This window comes from Miniopterus natalensis, chromosome 3 (genome assembly GCF_054644295.1).
Source record: "Miniopterus natalensis isolate mMinNat1 chromosome 3, mMinNat1.hap1, whole genome shotgun sequence".
NCBI lineage: Eukaryota > Metazoa > Chordata > Mammalia > Chiroptera > Miniopteridae > Miniopterus > Miniopterus natalensis.
In genome coordinates this window covers 34,624,317-34,648,499 of record NC_142083.1, presented here as the reverse complement: position 1 = coordinate 34,648,499, position 24,183 = coordinate 34,624,317, and the positions used below count along the sequence as shown (strand labels likewise).

General features: G+C 42.4%; 1 long non-coding RNA gene across 2 annotated transcripts in view; it reads left to right on the top strand.

The window, feature by feature from the left end:
* The window catches only part of LOC148093463 (uncharacterized), a 207,162-nt gene that overhangs the window by 96,430 nt on the left and 86,549 nt on the right, over positions 1 to 24,183 (top strand). For both annotated transcript variants that reach the window (XR_015714213.1, XR_015714212.1), the window contains exon 2: positions 12,794 to 12,903. This is a non-coding gene — a long non-coding RNA (uncharacterized LOC148093463). The remainder of the gene's footprint in view (positions 1 to 12,793; positions 12,904 to 24,183) is intronic.

Genomic DNA, 24,183 nt, shown 5'->3' with positions numbered 1-24,183 from the left:
GAAATTTATCCATTTTAAATGTACAATTCAACAGTGTTTTTTTTGTAGATTTACTAACCTGTGCGACATTACTGTAACCGTTTTGGAACATTTTCATCACTGCGAGAAGATTTCTCACAGCCTTTTACCCTTAATCCCTGTTCTACCCTCCAGCCGCAGGCAACTAATTTACTTTCTTTTCCGACATTTCGTTTCAATGGAATCATTCACTCTGTAGTCTTTTGTGCCTGGCTTCTTTCACTTAAAATAATGTTTTTGAGGTTTATAATGCTGTCGCCTGCATCAGCACCTCATCCCTTCGTTTTGCTGATCGGACTCCACTGTATGCGTGCGCGTTTTCTCTCTTCACCTCTGTGCGGACACGTGGGCTGTGTCCACTTTTAGGCTATAACGCATAAGGTTGTTATGAACATTTGTGTGCACATGTTAGTGTGGACGCATTTGTCATTTATCTCGGTTAGAATAACAGGTCTGGATTTGCCGGGTCATATGGGAAATTTGTGTTTAACTTGTAAGAAACTGTCAAACTTTTCTCCAAAGCATCGTCACCATTCTACATCCCCCCAGCTTCTCCACATGCTCAGCAACACGTGTTACTATCTGTCTTCTTGGTTATAGTGCTAGTGGGAACGATATTTCCCACGTGATTAACAATTCAGACCATCTTTTTGTGAGCTTGTTAGCCACTCATATATGTATCTTCTTTGATGAAATGTTTATTTATATGTTTGGTCCATTTTTAAATTTAGTTGTTTATCTTCTTGTTATTGAATCGTAAGAGTTTTATGTATATTCTGGATACCAGTCCTTTATCAGATATGTAATTTGCAAAAATGTATTCTCCCAATCTGTGCCTTATCTTTTTATTTTCTTAATGATGTCTTTTGAAGTGCAAAAGTTTTGAATTTTGATGAAGCCCAAATTATCAATTTTTTAAATGGATCATGCTTTTGGTGTTATATCTAGGAAGTATTTGCCTAAATTAAGTTTCTCCCATCTTCTTCTAAATGTTTTATATTTTAGGTTTTATGTTTAGATCTCTGATACATCTTAAGTTAATTTTTGTGTATAGTGTAATTTTTGCATGTGGGTATACAATTTTCCTGGCATCATTTGCAAAAAAGCCTATTCTTTCTTCATTGAATTTCCTTGACACCATTGTCAGAAGTCAATCGGCCATAAATATATGGATTTATTTCTCTCAATTCAGTTGCATTTTTATATCTATCCTTATGACAGTGGTCACTACTGACTTTGATTATAATGAAATCCTGATTATCTAAAGAGAATCAGTACGCTTGGATATAAGACATTGAACTGGAATTTTTTTAAACAACTTCCTACAGAGAGAAATGAGAGAAATGAGGTGATTTAACAAATGATTTGCATGAAAGGAGAACCCAGAACCTATGGGATAGGAATGATTCTCATGCAGAAAAGACCCATTATAGCAAGTGAAAACCTAAAGCAAATACCAGAGATGAATTCAATAAGGGAGCTCTCAAGAGAGGGAGACAGGGAATGGGAGAGCTGAGCCAGGTGGCCAGGCAGGGAAAATATTTATCACCCCTGCTTGCCCAAACTCATCAAAGAATGTAAACTTGGAGCAATTTACTAAGAACCTCTGTTTATTTTTTAATGGAGAAGTCTCTAAAAGACTATGATTTATGAAAAAAAATACATTCCTTGTTTTTTAAAAAAAAAAGGAAAAGCAAAGCCACCTTGATAAAGGGGAGCAATGGGAGGAGACTTTGGCTTCTAGCTTTCCTTCTCTCCCTTTCCATCCTCCCTCCAACTTATAATATGTTAGCGATCTATTATTGTTCTAGACACAGTCAGAAGCAGCTCTATGATTCCTTTTTAATTGTTTTATTTTAAATCCTCACCTGAGGATATTTTTTCCATTGCTTTTCAGAGAGAGTGGAAGGGAGGGAGAGAGAGAGAGAGAGAGAGACATCGATGTGAGAGAGACACATTGATTGGTTGTCTCATGCTTGTGTGCCAACCAGGGCAGGGATCGAGCCTGCAACTGAGGTAGGTGTCCTTGGCCGGAATCAAACCTGGTCCCCTTCAGTCCATGGGCTGATGCTCTAACCACTGAGTCAAATCGGCTAGGGCTATGATTCCTTTTTAAATGGATATATCATCAAAGACATAAGTACTGTTCAGAGTGACAACAATATAGCAAGCCCAACTTATGACTGATAATTTAGAGCAACATGCAAGAGACAAGAAAGACATCTGGACATTACTGAAGTTCACCAATATGAGATTTCCAAGAAATGTTAGGAAACATCTTAAGAATTATGCACTGCAAACATGAGTATTGAAATTGCTTTCTCAAAGGGAATGCCTTTTCCTAATCTTCTCATAGACCAAGAGAGGACGTTCACTGAGCGACAAAAGTTGACTGTACTGAACAGAAGTACTTTTCCTATTATCATGTTAAGAAGATGAGGCTTTGGCTCTTCCTTTGCTTTCCTGGAGAAGCCTGGGAGCCCTGAGGTTCTTAGAGGAGAGGCTTGACCTATAATTAATTTGGGGGCCTTTTGTATCTGTAGGTGAAGTGAGGGCCACATCGCTTAACACTATGCTCCACGTCCTTCCTCAGCCCTCCAGGTTAAGTGAAAATAATATGACCTGTAGAATCAGGAACACATTACAATCAGTGTGAGCCAGTATCTTGCTGGAACCTAGCGATGTGCAAGCATCTTGGCCCCTCTCTCATGCCAACCACTCTTTATCCTGCCCAAAGAGAGGCTCTCAGAAGAGCCAGGGCGCTGGACAGGTGAGTTTTAATGAATGGGAATGGGGGCAGAAAGGCCTTATACCACATAGAGTTGAGTGACAGTCGAGTGTTTGCCACTCGAGCAAAAGCTTGGGATCTAAAAATGAAATTAATTGGCCCTTCAGACTGTTAAACCCATATGGATTTTATATTACATTTTTTCCCAAATAACCAAGTTTTACCAACTATTACCCTCAGTACAGAACAAGAATTCAGCGGACCTCCGCTGAGTATCACTGTCCTAAGCCCAGCTCACATGCAACTCAAACAAGAAGCCCCTTTCTCCTTGTACACCACACCACCAAGGCAACCCTGAAGACAGGCAGAAACTCCAAACCCAGGGCTGGCCCAGGACAAAAAGATGAGGGAGGCTATATCTCTGAACCTGTTCATCCCGCTTTAGACACTTCCTCGTTCTGTGTTTCCCTCTTCCCTGATGGCCCAGAGCCCTACAGTGGCCTCTTCATCACTCATGGTCTCCTGCCAGATCTGTTCACTTGAGATACACCTTCGTCATCATGACCCCTTCTCAGAGTGCGCCTGCTCACCACTCTGTTTCTAATGGGTCCTCCAGGAGAAGGCTGCAAATCTATTCATAAGGACCACTATGAACTAATTGTGTTAAGGCTTCTGGGAATTTTTTTTTTTTTTTAATATATCTTTATTGATTTCAAAGAGAGGAAAGGAGAGGGAGAGAGAGAGATAGAAACATCAATGATGAGAGAGTCATTGATCGAGCCCACAACCCGGGCATGTGCCCTGACCAGGAATCGAACCCCGATCGCCTGGATCGGAGGTTGAAGCTCAACTGCTGAGCCACGCCCGGCAGGGCTGGGAATTATTTTAGTTGACAGAAACTAGTTGGCGAGGGACTTGGGGCTCGCAGAAACTTTCAAAATTGCACCACTGTGTGAACTGGAGCCCACTCTACCTACTGTCCATATCCTGTTTCTCTTTCCTTGCAGAAGTCCAGAGAAGCCAGGCCTGTCTAGGCCATGTGCATGGGGGAACAGTGGTGATGTCTTCTTAGCCTTTTTCTGCACAATTAATCTCAGTTATTGCAGTAAGACTCTTGTCTGGTTGTGAAAAAATTATCCCAGGCTGCCCTCAGATGCTCTGGTTAGTCATTGCCCTTCTATGGGGCTCTGTTGTCAGCCTGGACACATGGATAGCGACAACAATCGCCAGAGTCTGCCCTCTGCTCTGCGGCTTGGACAGTTTGTTCCGACCATGCTGGGCTCTCAGCTTTTCTTTCCGTGGAAGCTGTGACGTTCCATTGTGCTGGGGCTGGCTGGAGCTCAGGAGGGTCATGCAGGGCTGAGAGTGCGCTGGAGGGTATGCTGTCCACAGGGGTCTAGGGCAGAAGATTGGGGCTGCTGTGGAACCTCAAGACTCCGTGGGGCTTCCCAACCTTTGCCTCATTCCAGGAAGCCAGGAAAGGTCTCAGAGGAGGAGCTGTTTATGCACAACGTGTGCAGAGGCGTACTCTGGGGGTGCAGGGCATGAAAAGAGAGGTAGATGCACAGGGACAGAGGAGGAGAAGCCTGAGGATATCTGGCTTTGGCTTGTGAGCCAAGCTCATTAACAGACATTTTTTTTTTGGGGGGGGGGTAGTTTAGTAACTTTTACTAAAGGACTTGAATCATGTTTTAAAATAGGTTTTCTTTTCTGGATTGTAAAAACTTCTGTGACCACTATAGAAAATGTGAAAAACACAAAAATTGCAAACAGAAAAACAATAATCAGGGATAACTGTTGTTAATGTCTTAACATTGGCATAAATTCATTGGGTTTATTTTCTTATACATAGAGAGAAATGATATATTATTTGTGTGTATATATTTTTAACTAAAGGAAGAATCATATTGGATTATATCCTGTCTTTTTCACTCAACATGACATATTTTCCTGCAAAATGATTTCAATAGCAGAATATTCCATCTTTTTTAGGTACCATAATTTAATCTATCAAACCACTGCTGTTGGACATTTAGGTTGTCTCTAATTTTAACATAAGTCTTTGCTCACCTTCATAATTATATCTTTAGAATACACTTCTAGAAGTGGAATGTGCACATTACATTTTTTATACACATTGACATATTTCTTCCCAGTTAGATTGTTCTAAATTATATTTGTACCAGTAGTAGATAAAATGTATGTTTTCCTTGCAGTCTAACATTTGATAGCAGTCTATCTTTGTTCATTTTTTTCAAGCTGAGAAGCATAAAATTCTACTTAATTATTTTAATTTGAATCTTTTTGCTTATTAGTGTGATTTGGTATTTATTTATTGATGAAATCTACAACTATATATCACAAATAAATGAGGTCACCCTATTTTTAAATGCTTATAAGAGCTACTTATACATTGAGACACTTTCTTTTGGTTTTATGTAATGCAAATATTTTTCTAATTTTTTATTTCCTTGTAATTTTAGTTTATAATTATGTAAATGTCATGTAATCAAATGTATTCATCTTTTAACATCTTAGTGTCTATATTTGATGCTGTTTAGGGAGATTGTTTCTACTGTGATATAATACTCATCTTTTTTTCCTGTAATTTTTTTTCATGTTTTGAATAATTCTTTAATCATTTGTAATTTTGGGTACATGGTGTAAGGTAAAAAATCAGACTCCTCCCCTGACTCCTTTAGGTTAACCCATTTCCCAGTACCATTTATTAAGTGGTAGTCATCCTTCATTGATATAAAAGGCCACCTTGTAGATATAAAACACACATCAATTCTGTTTCTGAACACTTTTATATAATTTCATTGATCTATCTGTATGATTCTGAAGCAATACTATACCACTTTAGTAATCATAGATTTATCCTGCCCTTATATTTACTTATCAATTTTTTTCTTATCTTCCAATTTCAGTTTATTATTTTTATTTCTTATTTAATGAGTCATTTCCTTCTTTATTTTGTTGTTTTGGCTGTCTTTTAATGTCTTCAATTAATTTTGAGTACACTTATTTTTTCTTTAAGGTTGCAATAATATATATCACATTGCTACTGTTATTTGTTTGAGTACATTTTTTAACTCTTTATTTAATGTTATAAATATGATTGTGATTATATTGATCCCATACTGTAGATTTTAAAATATAATGTTCTCATTGTTATTATTTTCTAAGTATTTTTACTTAGCTTTACTAAGCTTTGTTTTGTTTTTTATTTGTCCCATGACTTATTTCTAAAAGCATCCTTGAATAATCTAGTAGTGATTTACATTTTAAATATTTTTATTATTAAAATAAAATATAAAATATCTTATTTTGGAAACTTATTTTGTTTTCTCTTTAACCCAAAGCATGTCACTTATGGTGAAAAATATTTATCTGTTTATCGAGTTCAAAAGTCAATGTATATAAAATGAGCAGCCATATTAATTATATTTCTCAAGTTTCCTTTCTCCTTATTTGCTCCTTTGTACCCTGGTCTATCAAAAACAATTTCATTAAAGTCTTTCCCTATTATTGTGCTTCTGTAAATTCTTTTATAAGTTCTAGGTTTCTACTTTATGTGTTTCGATTCTGTGTTATTCTGTTAATAAGAGGTTAACATAAATGGGACAAATTGATGCACCACCTAAGATACAATGAGAACATCAATCCTGTGACACTTCTGCCAAAAATACACAATCTGCTCTAATCACGAGGAAATACCAGACAAACCCAAATTGAGAAATTTTCTACAAAATAATTGGCCTGTAATCTTTTCAAAAGTGTTAATGTCACAAAACTCCGGGAAAGACTGAAGAATTTTTCCAGAATTATGGGGATTAAAAGATACGATGCCTAAATCTAACACATGATCCTGGATTGGATGCTTTTGCTCTAAACAACATTATTGGGACAATTTGACAAAACTTGAATGGGGTCTATGAATACTAGTGAGGCACCAGTGTGAGTGTCTGGATTTTGATGTCTGTTTTGGTTGAGTAGGAAAATACCCTTTTTAGTAGGAATTACACACTGAAGTATTTTGGGTCATGGCACATCATGTCAGCAACTTACTCTCAAAAGGTTCAGGAAGAAAACTTCTTTGCACTCTTGAAGATTTTCTGTAAGTTTTAAATTGTTAAAACAAAGAAGATTAACACAAGTATATTCTGTGTCATCTGCACTTCCTCCTTATAACCAAGTCCTGTCATACAGTCTGTCTTTCTTGGTCATGTTGGTGCCAGTTGACATCACTATAGAGAGATGGTTTTTAACTTTGAGTGTGTTAGTAAACACATCTGAATGCTCAGGTCCTGAGGGGGCCCAGCCAGTGACCTGAGTGGGGAAGCAAAATTGGGGAAAAGGGGGGTGGGGAGTGGAACTCAACGGCTTATGAGGGAACTTCCTTGGAGGTGTGCCAAGTAAGGAAATGATGAGAACCGTCAGAATGTAGTTGGAGGAAGAGTCTGGTTCACAGTGGAATGAAATGAAATCCGCTGAAAGAAGTGGTCCTTTTGCCTTGCTTGATTTTCAGGGAGACCAAATGAGCAATGCATGATGCCTTTGGTCATCCACTGGCATCCCTGTCTCTGGCGATGGTCTGTGGGGAAGGTAGGAAGGCTGGTCATTGTCAGGAAGTGGGAATTCTTGTCTCGCCCTCTACAACCCAGCTGTGTGACACAGAGAAAGGCCTTAAGCTCACAGTGACTCAGTTTTCAACTCTGTAAACAGAGGGGTTGGAGCTTAAGGTTCTTCCAAGTCTAAAATTGTAATTTTGAACATCAATGAGTATGAACATTTTACGCATCTAAAGAAAAGAGAGATCCATCTGGGCCCCAGTGGAGACGAAAACCTTCAAGGAGTTGCTGGAGTGGTGTTGGGCCTTAACTGTGGGGCGGGATATAAATCTTTGGACAGGATAAGAGAGCAGTGGAAGAAACACGTGCCTTGAGGCAGACTCAAGAAAGCCTTGGGGCTAGAGAGACAGTGAGAAAGGAATGGAAGGAGTCAGGCCTGGCATGGGATTTGGTTACACATCTTCCATCCCCATGAACTCTGGCCCAAGAAGATCCTGGCACAAGTGTTTGCTTTAAGTTTGTTCTGCGGATGAAACTCATGAATGTTTTCAGTACCACTAGGAAACGATAAGCTTTGTAAAGTAGACACAATCTGCCTTCTTACACCAGAATTATTAATGTATTGTTTTAAGGGGATCCTATGCTTGTTTTTTTCTTAAACTGGTGGGCAGAGTTGCGGAGAACCAAGGCAACTGGAAAGAAAAAAGAATTAATGTGGCATTACCTTATGAAATTTAATATGCCAAAGTTGGGCCTTGTGTGTGCTTTATTATTTTTTCCCTCTCTCTAAGAAAAGGTCTGGGTAGGGTCCATGTGAAAGAGTAGAAGGCAAAAGAAATGGGGCTTCCAAACGGGAATGGCCCTCAGGAGCTCAGTAGACCACATACCTCTCATTTAAGTAACCCTAATACCAAAGATCCATGCCACACCCTCTCTGGAGAGGCAACCACTTGGCAGTGGCGGATGGGGAATTGCCAAGGGGTAACCAGATCTGGCTGGGAGGGCAAGGACACATGTTGTGACAATGGGCCCTGCATTCTGTGGGGCACCGCTGGCTCTGTCTCTTGGTGGCAAAAGGGGTGCAATACCTCTTGGCTCACTGTCCTTGAGTGGCCAAGCAGGGAGGCATCTGCCCCATGGGGCAAATGTCAGGCTTGGTCGGGCCCCATGGCTAGGAAATTCTTCATTTATCTAAAGGAAATACAAATGTGGGCAGACTGTCTATTTTGTGAAAGGCAGGCAAATGCAGCCCCGAGGAGGAGGGAAGGGCAGGAAGGAAAGCAGGCCCGGGCTGAGGGCCACGGAGCCGCCTGGTGGGACTACCATCGCTGCGCCCCTCCTGCTCTCTGCGGCTGGGAGCACAAAGAGAAAGAGGGTGGGGTGGGAGGGCTTGGCCCCCCTCCCTGCAGAGGTCGGCCGCTGGCCTCAAATGATTATTGCATTTAATGAATTGCAGCTTGTAAAATGCTTTGAAGCTAGAAGGCAGAGCCTGAGCACTGAGGATTCTTTTTCTTAAATCATTTTATTCTGCGACTCGAAAAACAAGTCCCTTTCGAGCAGAGAGCAACAGTCAAGGCTGCCAGCCTCCAGTCGCGGCAACTTTATTTTTCCCTCTTTCAAACTCCGGTTAAAAGATGAAGACTACAAACTGTGGAAAAACCAAAGCGCCTGAAGACAATGGGCTTGACATTTAGGGGAAAATGTTAAAGGGGCTTCCACTGGAGCAATAACAGTTAGCCCCATTAGCTTGTGCATAACCCATAAATGTAAGGAGCACATAAACCGAGAGAGCAAATCACCACGGTGCCCTTGGGAAAATATCTCTGTGCTGGAACCATCTCACTAAACGGAGGTAAAAAGATCATATGGCGTGGCAGTTAACCTCAGTCACTATAGCACAGTCCCTAAATACAGCGGCATGGCATAGGGCCTGGGAGGGAGGGTCTGTATCTGAGCCTGGGCTGCCCACACTAGTTGCCCCACAGACAAGCGTCTGCACTGGGGGCATTTTCAGACGCGGTATAAACCCTAACGAGCATCGTGTGCTCCCACCTATAAAAGAGCAGCAGGTGTGTCTTCCCAGCCAACCCCTCACTGCCTGGGCATGGTGACAGCACCTTGCTGGCGTGCACCTCAGGAACGGGCCAGCGAAAAGCCGGGAAGGGGAGGCGGCTGATTCGCCGGGAGGGTTCTTTCCGACGCCCGAAGGGAGCGCCGAGCCCAGCCTCGCAGCTCGCGCGGCTCCTTTCTCCGAAGAACCCCTTGCTGGTGGTGTCACTTTAACCGGTCTCTGCAGTTTTACTTTGAAATTATTAAAGGTACTTTGTATTTGTGTTTTCCCTCATTAACAGAAAAATCAATGTTTCTACAAACATCAGAGTAATTATATGCCTGTTCCTTGGAAACATTTTAAAAATCCGTCTCTGCTCCCGTGTCTGGTTCCTCTCCCTGCCCTCCCGCCCGCCCCTCTCCTCCCTCTGCGTATCCTTGTCACCCTCACCTTCCTCCTCCCCCTCCTCCCTCTCTGTTTTTGCCAATTTATTTTTCTCATTCCTTTAGGCACGTCTAGGGCTTATCATTTAGAGAACCTTATGCTACTTGGTGCTTCCTTTCCCACTTCCTGTTTGAGGTGGATTTGTTCACATTCCTGCTCCCCGTGATCTTGGTCATGGTTCCCCAACATTTTGTTACGGTCTGTTCATCTCCAGGGGTGGGTAAAAGTAGTTTCACAGTCCTGTGTGAAACACAGGTTGTTCTTATATTATTAGCTATGGTGTTAGTTTGCATACGAGGAGCTGTAGCCCTACTTTTGCCCACCCCGCACTGGTGGGCAAGCCTTCATTGCTTGTTCCTGTTCCATGCCCTCAGGTTGTACTCGAATCTACTCTGAACCTTTCTATTAGCATCTCTCATGACTTCTCAACCCTGTCTTCATTTTAAAATTTTTGTTTGCTGTTAGTGGCCTTTATATGTTGTGATATTGTGACTTATAATAAGAAACATGCGTTTGGTCTTCCTCCCTATCCCTGGCCCAGGGCTCCTTTTAAAAAACCTTGGAATTATCAGTTGATCAAGGTGTCTTTTATGTAAATGAGGCAATGTTTGGAAGTCCCCTAGGTAACCTAAGGATGGGGGCTCTTTGCCTGGGGAACCAAACTTTGTCACAGGGTTGAAACTTTGAGCCCCACCCTCTGACCTCAGAGGTGGGAGGGGCTGGAGATTGAGCTCAATCTCCAATGGCTAGTGATTTAATCAGTCAAGTCCTTGTAATGAAGCCTTAAAAACTCACAAGGATGGGCTTTTAGAGAGCTTCCAGTTTGGCGAATCAGAACACATCCACCTGCCAGGCCCCAGACTCCATGGGGACAAAAGCTCCTGCCTCTATCCTATGTATCTCCATCTGGCTATAGAGCTGTATCCTTTGATATACTGTGTAATAAACTGGCAATCTAGTAAGTAAACTGATTTCCTGAGCAAAGGTGACAACCTTGACTGCAGGTAGCATCTGAGGTGGGGAGAGGGGTGAAGTCTTGTGGGACCAAGACCTTAACCTGTGGAATCCGATACTCTCTCCAGGGAGATAGTATCAGAATTGAGTTAAATTTGTGGATTTCCAGTCAGTTTCCATGGAGAATTGCGCTAATTGCTTGGTACTATGTGGAAGAGAAAACACACATTGGAACTGGTGTCTGAATTGGAAATCCATGTAAATGCCTTTGATATTTTTCATTGCATGCACTCTCTTGATTTTCCTTTCTAGGCTGCTTTTTTTTGGCCTCCACTTTGCCATCTTTATTTGCTATATCCTGTTCCAAGGAAAACGTATAATACAGAGGAAAGACAAGTCTGGGTTCCAGCTGTGGCTCAATTTGATCTTGGCCAAATTACATAACCTCTCAGCCTCAGCTTTCTTGACCGTGAAATGGGGGTAATAAAGCCAAGCTCTCAGTTGTTATGATGACGAAATTGAATCGCATAGCTGGAACCTCTATATTCTAGTGTCCACAAATGCTAGGTTCTCTTTGCAAAGCCTGTCTATTTTGTAAATATTTAGTAAGGAAATAATTTCCCATGAGTCTTCCAATACAGACAGATGGAACTTGAAGTTTATCTTCCATTATTGTTATCTTACGACTTTTGGTATTAGAACATAATAAAACAACCGTCAGTCTGTAAGCAAAGTAGGCTTTGATCAGTCAAGCTTCCTCCTGGAGGAGCACACCTCCTCACAATAGCTCCATGAGGGCTATGGAGGGATGGGAGCCCTTACTTATAGAGGTTCAGGATGTTACAGAAGGCAGCTCGATCCTTGGGAGGAGTTGTATAATTGTACTCCATTCTGAAAGTCCCAAGGGAATGCAAGAGAGGAGACTGGTAGCCGTCTCAGGTCCAGGTTATGGATGTTAGGAGTAGAGAAGTGGGAGAGAGGAGTCTGGTTAGATCCTTGCCCAATGTGATCAAAGTACTTGGCTGTCTCTATTTAAGGGATTTCATGTTGTGTGCTGCATCAGTTTTACTGTTGAATCGCCAACAGTTAGCCAATCCATGAGGAAACTGTGAGCAATGATGTAAGATAGGGAGGGAGGGTATGAGACAGAAGGGGACATACCCTTAAAGGGAAAGAGGACCTCGAACCCACAGGGAGCATGGTGCTGACACTGAAGCCGCTTGGAGGCATCAGTGGCTGAGTTCACCATGGGGTGTAAATGGCAGGGCCAGTATAGCTCAAGAGACATAGAAAATGCAAAGTATTCTAAATTATGAGAACTAATCCAAGAGCTAAGATGGGGGATACTATAGTCATTCCCACAGGATCAGTCATTGCCCACATAAGAGAGGCATTCACTTTAAAGAGGTAGCCATAGTCTTAAGGATGTGTGTCATCACTGTCCTGGACCACTATAGAGAGTTGCATTTGAACTGAGTTGTTAAAAGAGACATAGGTGTGTCTAACTCTCTACTTTTTCCTGTTTCCCTTCTTGGCCTTTGTTACACCAGCCACTGTTCTCAGATTCTCTTTTAGGAAGTGGAGAAGGGAACAGAAGTCATAGAAGGGTGTTCTGAAGTTTTCCTTTTTAGAACATGATTGCTGATGATCAGAGAGAGGCATTAGAGTAGTGGTTCTCAAGGTGTGCACACCTGACCTACTGAATCAGAAATTGTGGGGTGAGGCTCAACATTCCACTTTGGCAAGTGCTCCAGGTGATTGTGATGTAGGCTTAAGTTAGAGAACCACTAGTTAGAGCACAGGGTTTAAGAATGCAGACTTTGTTACCTGGGTTCTAATCCAATTCTCTAATTTAGTAATTGTGTGATGTCAAAGGGCTCTTACAAGGATTAAATGGGAAGATGCTTGTCTACAGGATTTTAGCAGTAGCAGAATCATAGCTGGCACTCAATAGTTCGTACCTGTGGACTTGGGGTGCTGGGGTTGTGAGTTTGTGCTTGCTAAGGAAACTTCTTGTTTTTGCAGGTCAAGCCTCTTTCTACCTTGTTGAGCACCCTGGGTTCTGAACAACATTGTCTTCCTTAGGTTCCAGTACTAAGAAGGATGGAAAATATTGCCTTGTGGGCACCCTGCTGGTAAGTGGAATGGCTCCACCAAAAACAATGACAACACGCTGGCTGCGGCAGAACTGCATCTTATTTTGTTCTTTGGAAGCTGGGTGGAGGGAGCAGAAGTACCCAGTTTTTTTCCCCTTTGGCGACACTATTCTTCCTGAACCCTGAGGAGAAATGAAGAGAGGAAAATGAACATTTTTGTGGTTCAGCTGACATTAAAATGGGAAAAGCACATCACTAGAATTAGAATGTCCTGTTCATTAGTCACTTTTTCTTCTAAAGTTAAATTGTCTCTGCAAGCAGGGAAAAGAACAAGCCTTCCATGACCTCATAACTCATTATTTCTAAGGAATATACTTACTTCCCAGCGGAGATAAATCTGAAATCGATTTTCCATTTCTGTTGGCCATTGACTGGCAGCCTCAAGGGTCCTTGAGAAAGAGAATATGTACTTTTGTGTGGTTGTCAGGGGCTGATGGGGACAGGGGTTGCTGTTGGTAGCCTTGAGGACAGCTGCTGAAGATCCATGTTCCTTCCCGAGCCATCTGAGCCTTTTAGAAAGCGAGGAGGAGGAACTCAGGTGGGCTTTTCATTGTAAGGGGCTTTAGTAACTGTGCACATAGCCACTCTTACAACTGAGATTCCCTTCCCAGGCCATTAGAAAAGAATGTTCCAGCAGCACATGCAGATAGGGGATGAGAGGAAGAAGCAATGGAGCCTCATTGACATGATGATGGTGGTTAGAAAGAGGGTTTGATCTGATGCTTTGGTAACATCCTTTGCCTCCCTTGCCAGCCCCAGACTTCTGTGCTCGAAGTTAACCAGAGCTGTAGTTGAACTCTGACGTCTCAGAGGGCCCCTCCCAATGCTGGGATTACACCTGTTCCTTAATCAGGTGGGATGGCTCAGCGCTCCTTTCTGTGGTTAGGCCAGAAAAAAATGTCTGGATATAGAAATTTCAAGTATCTTGTGCTATGACAAGCTGGGCTAACTTTGGACCCCTATGTGAGCGACACCATAGCCATTACCTTCTCCCAAGGTCAACAGACTGTGAAAATAGATCATCACAGAATTCAGTGACAAATTCACCCCTAAGCTCGGTGAAAAGTCTGCTGATTTTCAAAACTTTTTTTTCATGTTGAATTTATAGTTACCAGCTGTGCAAGCACAAGAAGACAGGAACAGAAGCCATGAATGAGCCACACCTCAGAAAATGTATACTAAATTTAACATTTTGTAACTTAGTTCCACATTAACATGCTCACATTCATTTTTTCAGCATTAATTAAATTGAAATTATGCTCCAGGAGAAAAACAAATCATCTTGGGGCTGACTGACTACATGATGCAAAGTAACTGGATGATGAGCAGTCTACATTTCCTTAAACAAATTAGAAAACTTAATATATTGCATTTAAATAGCATATTTACACCTAACACCCTAATTTGGGTCATTATTTAGTAGAACTCCCTCTCCCTAGAATGATAACATAAATTTCTGGAGACCTAGCCAGGGGACTAGTCCCCCTTAGGCCCCTTGGTCAGGCTAATGTCCTTGTAGTAGGCTAAGTAATGGTCTCCAAAGAGACCTCATCCCTGGAACCTGTGAATATAAAAGTATATGGCGCCCTGGCTGGTGTGGCTCAGTTGATTGAGTGTCATCCCATGCACCAAAAAAAAAGGTCACTGGTTTGATTCCGGGTCACAGCACATACCTGGGTTGCATGTTCAACCTCCCATTGAGGAGGCAGCCGATTGATGTTTCTCTCTCACATCAATGTTTCTCTGTCTCTATCTGTCTCTCTCTCCCCCTTCCTCTCTCTCTGAAATCAATAAACATATCCTTGGGTAAGGATAAAAAACAAGAATTGAAAAGTTCAACTTCATTAAAATAAAAAACCTCTGCCCTGAGAAAGATGCTGCCAAGAGAATGAAGGACAAGCCACAGACTGGGAAAACTTATTTGCAAAAGACATCTGATAAAGGACTGTTATCCAAAATGCATAAAGTATACACAATTTCTGTCCCAGCAAATGCTCACTAAATATCAGCTATTCCTGTTTTTTAATTACTGCTTTTCATTTTGCTTCAGTCTTCAGTACCCCTCTATTTCCATCAGTCTTCTCGTTTAATGTTTTGTTAGGAGCAGTTGGTTTACTCCAGCCAAGCATTTCTCTCAGTCAAGTCCTGATAGCTGGCTAGCTGATTTCATTGTGGGTTCACTGGGCTCATCTTCTAGACCAGCCTTGAAGGCTCAGAGGAAATGCATTTGGTGGACTTGAGGTTATGCAACAGTCCCCTGAAGCTCATCTTCTGTTGGGCAGATGGGAGGTAGCACCAGGGAGGGCAGTCCACAGACTCATTTCACTCTGCTGCTTCTCAGTGAGGAGCGAGGGTGGAGTTGAGTGCAGGTCAGTGCACCCTCAGGGAGCAGACACCTTTGAGCATCCACGCTGGGTGGCTGTGGATAACTGACTAAACCAAACTTAGAAACAGTACGAGCAAAGAGCCTCCCATATCTTGAAGAATTGGCTTTGTAAAGTCTAAATCTCTCTGGAGTTCTGGAGCCCATCTTTTAGGAGACATGCCCCCTGGGGCAGAATTCTGGAGAATCCCTCCACTCCTCCTTGCACAGCCAACCACATGCCTAGGGACTCATAGAGGCAGGGAGGTCAAACAACAGCAGCTGGGTGGAGTTTCTGTGGAGTTTGGCCCTTGGTAGAGAGTGGAGGTAGCGAGTGGATCGTGTGTGAGTGCAGGGTCATGGGAATGGTGGCTCCTGAGTGTGCAATGCCTCCTCCACCACCCATCCCCTTCCCCAACATCTCTCCCACCAGCCCCTCTGGGCCATCTCCTGCTGCAGTAATAAGCTTCTTCAGTTCCTAGTCAAATGAATTAAAGACTAGCTTTTAAAGGAATTATAAAATATCACACATAAGATTAGAGTTTTAGACTTGGGCTTCCCTCCTCTTGTTGTGAATATTTAATTGCTTATTAAATATTCATGAGATGTTGGCAGCATATAGAAGATGAAGAAAGAGTTCCTGGTCAGTGACTTTATATTTTTATCGATAATGAGAGAAAGCAAAGCTATAAAAGAGAGACATTCCAGGTAAAGAGTTAGATGAGCCTTCCTGGTGAGCCGCTGAGAGCATTTCATTTCATTTTCCCTTTGCCCTGGGGTCTCTTCTTCTGATCCTTCAACCTTACATCATTAAGAATGGGGAGCCAGTAAAAAGTCAGTAGCAGGGTCTTGCATTTATATGCTCTCTCAACGTTCAAACTATAATGAGGGCTTTGAAAGAGCAGAGAGATATGAGCTTGACAAACTAGGTTATAGAACATATGCAGGTAAAAGTAGCAATGACTAAGAAAAATAAATGGAGAAATATTTAAAACTTAAGTTGTGTTGATTTTATTGGCAATATAAGGGAATTGAGTACCCAATACTTGACTTGAGGGTTTTAAGCTCTTTGTTGGGGGAAAAGAAGTCTATGAAGATACCCAGGTAGGGAACATAGAGAAGGTGGCATCCTTTTATTTTTTATTTTTAAGGGCCAAAATCCGTCATGATGTGGGAAGCTGCTGGCATGTGGCAATCTCAGTTCTATTCCTGTCTCTGTGATGAACCTGTATCAGTTAGGATTATCATTGGCTACAAATAACAAAGACCCAGATTTCAGTAGCTTAAACAAGATAGACATTAATTTCTCTCTTGTATACAAGCAGGATGAGCAGTCCGGAACTGAATGACCACTCCACTTCACAGAGTCCTCAGAAACTTGGACTCTTCAGCTCACTGCTCTGTTATCCCTAGAGTAGAGCCTTTGTCCTCAGGTTCCAAGATGGTCATTAGAGTTCAAGCCATCCAGTTCAAGTTTCAAGCAGCAGGAAGAAAGAAGGGATGGAGAAGGAAGGGGCAAAGGGCATGCTTCAATATTCTTTGAGGAAGAAGTTCACCGAAACTGCATGACAGTTCCATCTGTTTCCCAGTGGTTGGCAGTTAGGTACATGGCCACCTCTAGCTAGAAAGAAAACCAAGAAATGTGGCCATAGGTCTAGATAAAAATCAGAAGTTCTATTATTATGGAGGGAGGAGAGAAAATCGCCATCTTAAATCCCAGCTCTCAATGAGTCATTTTAACAATGCATGCTGGTCTAGCCTTCTTAATATCAAAGTAAGATATTCAGTGTAAAAGATGTGGCTACTTACAATATGAAGCTAGCTTCTTTCTTTGATTCAGATAAATCTGAACAGGTTTTCTAAAGGTTGGTCTAAAAGTTTCTTACTACAAGTCAAAATTAGGAGGGAGACATAACTAGATTCAAATCCTAACTCTTCTACTTATTAGCTGTGTGTCTTTGAGCAGATTACTTAAACTCTCTGAACTTCAATTTCACTATTCTTACAATGAGCATGACACCCATGCTTGAAGATGTTGTTAGGATTAGATATCAATACAGATGTGAAATAAGTGGATACAATAAATAAGAACTTCTGTTCCCTCCTCTTTTAATATACATTATCCTTATCTGGAAGCTACTTTTCTGCTCTTCGACCATGTCTACACTCCCAACAGCCCAAGGATTCTTTTTCGAATCTTTTCCAACCAATTCACATAAAGGGGTAGCCCCAGCATACCCCAGGTACACCATCAACTGCAGCTATTGAGCTGCTGACGTTGAAAGCAGCAAATGCGTTGTTTGCCCAGAACACATTCTGTGGACTATGCTCACCCAGAGACATGCAGAACATACACAATTATACCTAAGACTTACATTAATATAATGCAAATATGCACAGGGATAAGCATTTATCTTTATGAGCAACAGATCATGTCTGCATCTTAAAAGTCCTAAAAGAGCTGAAATAGTCTCTAAAGTAGTTGCTTCAGCCCTAGCCGGTTTGTCACAGTGGTTAGAGCATCGGCTCTCAGACTGAATGGTCTCAGGGTTGAGTCTAGTCAAGGGCACATCCCTCGGTTGCCAGCTAGATCCCCTGGCCCTGGGCCCCGTTGAGGTGTGTGTGGGAGGCAACCAATTAATGTGTCTCTCTCACATCAATGTTTCTCTCTCTCTCCCTTCCCCCCTTCCATTCTCACTGAAAAGCAACAGAAAAAAATATCCTCTGGTGAGGATTAAAAGAAATGAGAAAGTAGTTGCTTCGTAAATTGTTAGAGCTTTGTGGTCTTTAAATTAGTTGCTTAATACAGACAAGTACTATTGACAGAATATTTGTGTCCCCCCAAGTTTATGTTAAATCCAAATTAATTTGGAGATGGGCCTTTGGGAGGTGCTTAGGAAATGACAGTAGAGCCCTCATAAATTTGATTGGTACCCTTATAAAAAAGACTTTAGAGAATTCTCTTCCCCCTCCTGCCATGTGAGTTTATCGGGCCATCTATGAACTAGGAAGCAGGTCCTCACCAGGTGCTGAATCTGCTTAGGCCTTGCTCTTGCACTTCCCAGCCTCCAGAACTATAAGAAATAAATTTATGTCACCCATAGGCCACTCAGTCTATGAGATTCTGTTATAGCAGCCCAAGTAGACTCGGACAGCCAGGCTTCCGGCTTCCACTCAGCCTGACTTTCAGGTGCTCTCCTCGTGCTTGTTCTGGCTAACAACATGCCACCTTGTCTCCTCAATCATGAGGTCTGCTAGGAGTAATTTATTTTACTACTTCCTGTATTAGTCTCCTATGGCTGCCATAACAAAGCGTCACAAACTGGGTGGCTTAAAACAATAGAAATTTATTTTCTCACAGTTCTGGAGGCCAGAAGTCTCAGACCAAGGTGTCAGCAGGACCATGCTTCCTCTGACACTGGATAGTCCTTCCTGGCTGCTGCCCAGCTCCTAGTAGTGGCCATAACACTTGTTCCTTGCCTTGCAGCTACATCACTCCGACCCCTGCCTCTTTTGTCACATGGTGTTCTCCCTGTGTGTCTCTGTACCTCTTCTCTTTCTATATAGACATCAGCCATGTTGGAGTAGGCTCCACTCGAACAATCTCAACTTGATGGCAACTGCAGAAACCCTATTTCCAAAAAAGGTCACATTTAATGGGGGTTAGGACTTCAATATGTCTTTTTGGGGGGACACAATTCAATCCATAACACTTATGTTATAGAATTTTGTGAAATTAAAAATGGTGAAGGCCTGGGGCAGGGGGTGGGTATGGGGTAGAAGGGGTCAATGGGGGGAAAAAAGGGGGACATTTGTAATACTTTCAACAGTAAAGATAAATTAAAAAACAGATTCAGGGGTAACCCTATGCAAATTTTACTCTTTCTGATAATCTTGCTTACCAGAAAAGAGGGGTAGAGTCATGTACTGCTGGCACTGGAGGAGTTCAGGACCCTGAATGACCTTGGCAAGTAGATCTTGAACGGGAATGTTACTATTGTCATGTAAATGCCAAAAAGTTTTGTCTCTTTCATCATGATGTGAAGTTTTCCTCCTGCTTAGGGGTGAAGCTAGGGTGTTCAAGGGAGGGAAAAGATGACCAAAGCTAGAAGGTGGGTTGTGCTTGTGTGTGTGCCCGCGCACCCATGCTTGGGAGCAACTGTGTGTGAGTGACCGTGTGGGTAAGAATGATTGTATGTGACTGTGTACATGTCTGTGTGCATGTGAGTTTGTGTGTACCTGTGAATGTGTCCATATATGGTGAATGATTGTATATGTATGTGGGTGTGAGATTTTTAGGAGAAGGAATTAATGGCAACCCAGAGGTGTTAACAGCAGCTACGAGGTGGGTAGGGAGAAGGGACCATCATAGGGGCAGACCATAAGAAGTTAGAATGTGACTTTTTGGGGCAAGGGAACACAGAAGGTTGTGCAAAATTGGGAACTTCAAAGTCTGTGCCAAGTCTATAGCCAGTTGCCTTATGTTTCTCTTCCTCCATTATTTGGGATGAATGGCTATAGACCAGATCCAATGGTAGTTTTGCCTTTGATTTTTTTAAATGAGAAATAAACACTAGTATTTTCTATTTTGTTATATGAAGAAAACTATCTCTTCCTTTTCCTTTCTTGATTTTACTCTAAGAATCACCTAACAGATTGAGATTGATCTTGCCAAGAAACTTTTGTTGTGAAGATGAAAACACACTGAGAAAAGTTTAAGTTGGAAAATACAAGGTGGTTAGATAACTACAAAAAAATGGAAATCAAAATTTTAATGCATGGGCACATTTTGCTGTAATTATTTTGTTTTATTTGCCGTTAGCAATGAAGCTCAAGCTGTATAGCAACCAAAAACCTACTTGGGAAATTAGTACCAGTGAATGAGCTATTATTTTTAGCTATTCCACTTATTCTCACTTTATTTTCAAAGTTCTTTGAGGGCACATTCAAAGAGCTTGACTATAATGAAATAATGCAAAAGAACAAGACAGAATGGAAAGTGAAACTAGCTTTGGGACTATTTTTCCCGGAAAAAAAATTATGAAAGAAATCCCAAGAACAAGGTAACTAAAGGGAGATGAACATCTTATCACTTGTTATAAATAAATATGAATCGGAATATGATGCTCTCTACAAGGAAGACATTACATAAGAGCTTGTTTATGATGATGATAGTGGGCATGGTGATTTCAGATCAGGAGTAACGGACCAAAGAGAATATTCATGTGGCAGATTTGGTTTTCTAAGGACAGCCATAACCAGATGGCCTTAATTATATGGCTGTCACAAAAGTATCTCTCCCCACAAGGTGTACTTACAATGTGTCCTTGGCATACCTCTATTATGTCAAGTATGACCTAGATATATCTTGGGTCTATGTTTCCTCCCATTCAACCTGGGCAGACCTTTGTAACTACCTTGACCAACATAATGTGGCAGCAGTGATGCTGCATGATCCAAAGCTAGGTCATAAAATGCTCTGCGGCTTCTATGGATTGCTTGCTCTCCCTCTTTCTCCCCCCTTCCCTTTCCTTGTCCCTCTCCTCCTTCTTTCCTCCCTTGCTCTCTGATTGTCCTGGGAGCCCAGTCACCATTTTCTGAGGAAGATAGCCCACCTGGAGAGGCCATGTATGGGTGTTCCAGCTGACAATGCTAACTAGGCCCGCAGTGACTGCCTGCATCGCTGTCAGACACATGATTGAGGAGCCTTTGGATGATTCTAGTCCCCAGCCTGCAAGTGTTCCAGCTGAGGCCCTGGTCTGGTGCCCTCTCTGAATTTCTGGCCCATAGGAACTGTAAGAGAGAATGATTATTGTTGTTTTAATTTTGAGAAGTAATTCATTGTGCAGTAATAACTTACCTCCTGGGGGAATTCAGAGTGCCACTGGAATACCCACCCAGGGAGCTGGGATATTCTGCTGCTTGTAGAACTATCTTGCTAGGATGGTGCAAGGGCCTTCTATCCTGGCTGCTGCTTCTTGACCCCAGGTCTCACTGTTGCTGGGATCAACCACTAGGTTCTCACAGGTTCTTCAACCCAAGGCATCTCAATTATGGTTAGGGTTCCATAGTCCATTATTCAAATTCTTTTTTGTGTCAAATAATTTGCATATTTATAATTTTTGCCTGCCATGTTGAATACAACAGTGCTTCCCAACTTTTAATGTGTGGGCAAATCACCTGGTGATCTTGTTAAAATGTGAATTCTGGTTCAGTAGCTCTGGGGTAAGGCCTGATAATCTGCTGTTCTAATGAGTTCCATGGTAATGCCGATGCTGCTGGTCTGTGAACCACACTTTGAATGTCAAGGTTATAGAGGGTTGTATGGACAAAATAAAATTTTGTATGACTCATCCCCAAGGAAGGAAATAGGGATAATATTTACTGTTATTGATCATCTGCAATGTGATAAGGCCCTTCCTAGATCTCCCATATATATCAATGCTAGTCCTCATAGTGCTCCTGCAAGGTGAATACTATCATCTCCATTTCAACTGTGAAGAAACTACAGTTCATAGAGGTTAGGGAAGTAGTAGAGCCAGGGCTTGCCATAAAACTGTGTCATTGCCACTGTACCATCCATCTACCATGCTTCCTAAGCCTCCGGTTATCACTTCACTTTGACTAAAGAGATACCTCTAAGCAGTGCTGGCCTACAGAACTTTTGGAATGATGAGATGTTCTCTATCTATCCTGTCCAATATGGTAGCCACCTGTGGTAGAACTGAAATGTGGCTAGGGTGACTAAATTTTTAATTTAATTTAAGTTAAAAATTTAAATACTCATATGTGTCTAGTGGCTAGTGTGGACAAGTCACTGGTTGCTATTGGCTACTGTATAGGACAGTAGAGCTCTATAAAAAGGTTCTTAAAGGTCACTGGGTTTGAAAGGTGACTTGGATTTGCACTGTAGGTATGTGTGCCATGACCATGCCTGCATGTAAAATATTTTAAGTATTTTACACAATGTTCATAGTTTTCACCCATAACCTTTACTTCCCTCTTCTTTGGTTTCCTATATCACATTGCATCAAACAAATTCTTCTGTTTACATTCATATCAATTAAATAGAAGTCCTAAACACAATGCAAGTACTGGAGACTACAAAGAGAAAGAAACACCAGTTCAGGAAGGGGGAGGGTAGGAGGGGGAAGTCCCAGGGAGACTGGAATAGCGCACGGAAACCACCCTTCCATTCTTTGGGGGTTTGGGAAAAGAATGAAAAAGATCTGTCAGATGCTTCCCTTTCCTCTCAGAACTTTTAACAGTTAGAACACAATAGTTACAAGCGAAAGAAACCCTGACTCAGATTGCTTTAAACAATGAAGAAGTTTATTATTTTACGTCATCACGAGTCCAGGACAGAGTGGGCTCTGGAGTTAGCTGACTCAGTCGCTCAGCAATGTCTTAAAGACCCGTGTTCTCACCATCGCTGTCCTCTCTCACCTTCGGTGGCGGCTTCCTCCTCCTGCTGCAGCAGGATGGCCACGGCCGTCGGGGGCAGAGCACCCATACATGGCAATCTGTGGAGGACAGGGGAAACCCTCTCTTCCTGCAGCTTTCTTAGAAGATTGAAAGTTTCCCAAGAAGTGCTCAGATTTCCCCTCATGTCTCTTTGGCTGGAATTAGGTCACATAACCACTTCTGAACAAATCAGACAAGAAAAATGAGATTTTCCTTACACGGATCAGGCCTGCTCCTGGGTCTGAGAATGAGGTCATCCTTTTCTGAGTACATGGATACCTGAACAAAACTGGGGTTTTATAAGAAGGAGAAAAGGGGGAGGCAGCTGCAATGTCTATGATAGGATAAAACTTCTATTGGAGATTTGGATGGGGGAGTTATTGAAGCATCCAGTTTGGAAAAAGCAAACTAGAGAATATCAGGCTTAGTGGCCTATTTCTCCAGGCATGGCCATGGGTGGTTCCATGTGCTAGAGGAAGCCCCACATTTGGCTCCGTGTCACATCCAGTGCATTTTAGGACTGAGAGCATTGGTGGAGTCTAGGCCGATGGTGCTTCTGATTCCCCATGCTCTGGGCAGGGCACACAGAGACCCAGAGGTTCCCCCATGCCCTGGTGAGAACCAAAGAGGCACTAACAAGGTGCTGAGAAGTCCAGTGGGCCAGCAGAGGACTGAGGAGTATCAACAGCACGGAGTTCAGAGTAGGATCTGATTTTCACACTTAAGACTCTTCCCCTCCAAGAATACTGCCAACTCATGTGTGTCTCTCCTACCACCCTGGGGCTGATCTTTGCCCCTCCCCAGGATGACTCGCTTGTGTCAGGGGACTGCTCTTGCCTGCATCTGGGTTCTTGGTTCTTGTTCTATTTGAGAACACTCATCTGGCTCACCTTGTGCCTTCAGGGACTCACTCCCAGCCCTCTGGGCAGAATCAAAGGCCTGGCAGCAGCCTGATTTTCAGATCTTTTTCTTCACTTAAAAACGTCTAGTGAAGTAGGGACAAATATCATCATCAGCAAATATTGAAAAAAAAAAAAAAGTAAATAGATCATTTCCTTGAGTGACGTTCTTTGATTTTGCTCACCCTCGAATTCACTTGAACTATTCTGGAGCTCTTGGGGTGAGACCATCCAAGGTGGCTGGCCCTGGCCCTGTGCTACCTCATTTCTCTATCTCCTGGGTGGCATCCACAACTTTCCTTATTGAAACGAGAGAGGAGCCCAGCCTTGACACCCCACCCCTTCTGCAAGCATTCAGGCTGGAACCACTTACCACCCTGGCTAGGAAATCTCTCCTGTCCTGTGTGTTGGAAATCCCCAGGGCTGAACCTCCGTGCAGCCTTTCCTGAACTGCTGCGTGGTTCTTCAGGCTTCCTTCCTGTCTGCCTGCCTTACTGTCCTTGCCCCCAAGAACCATGTCTCTGGAGTTTCCCT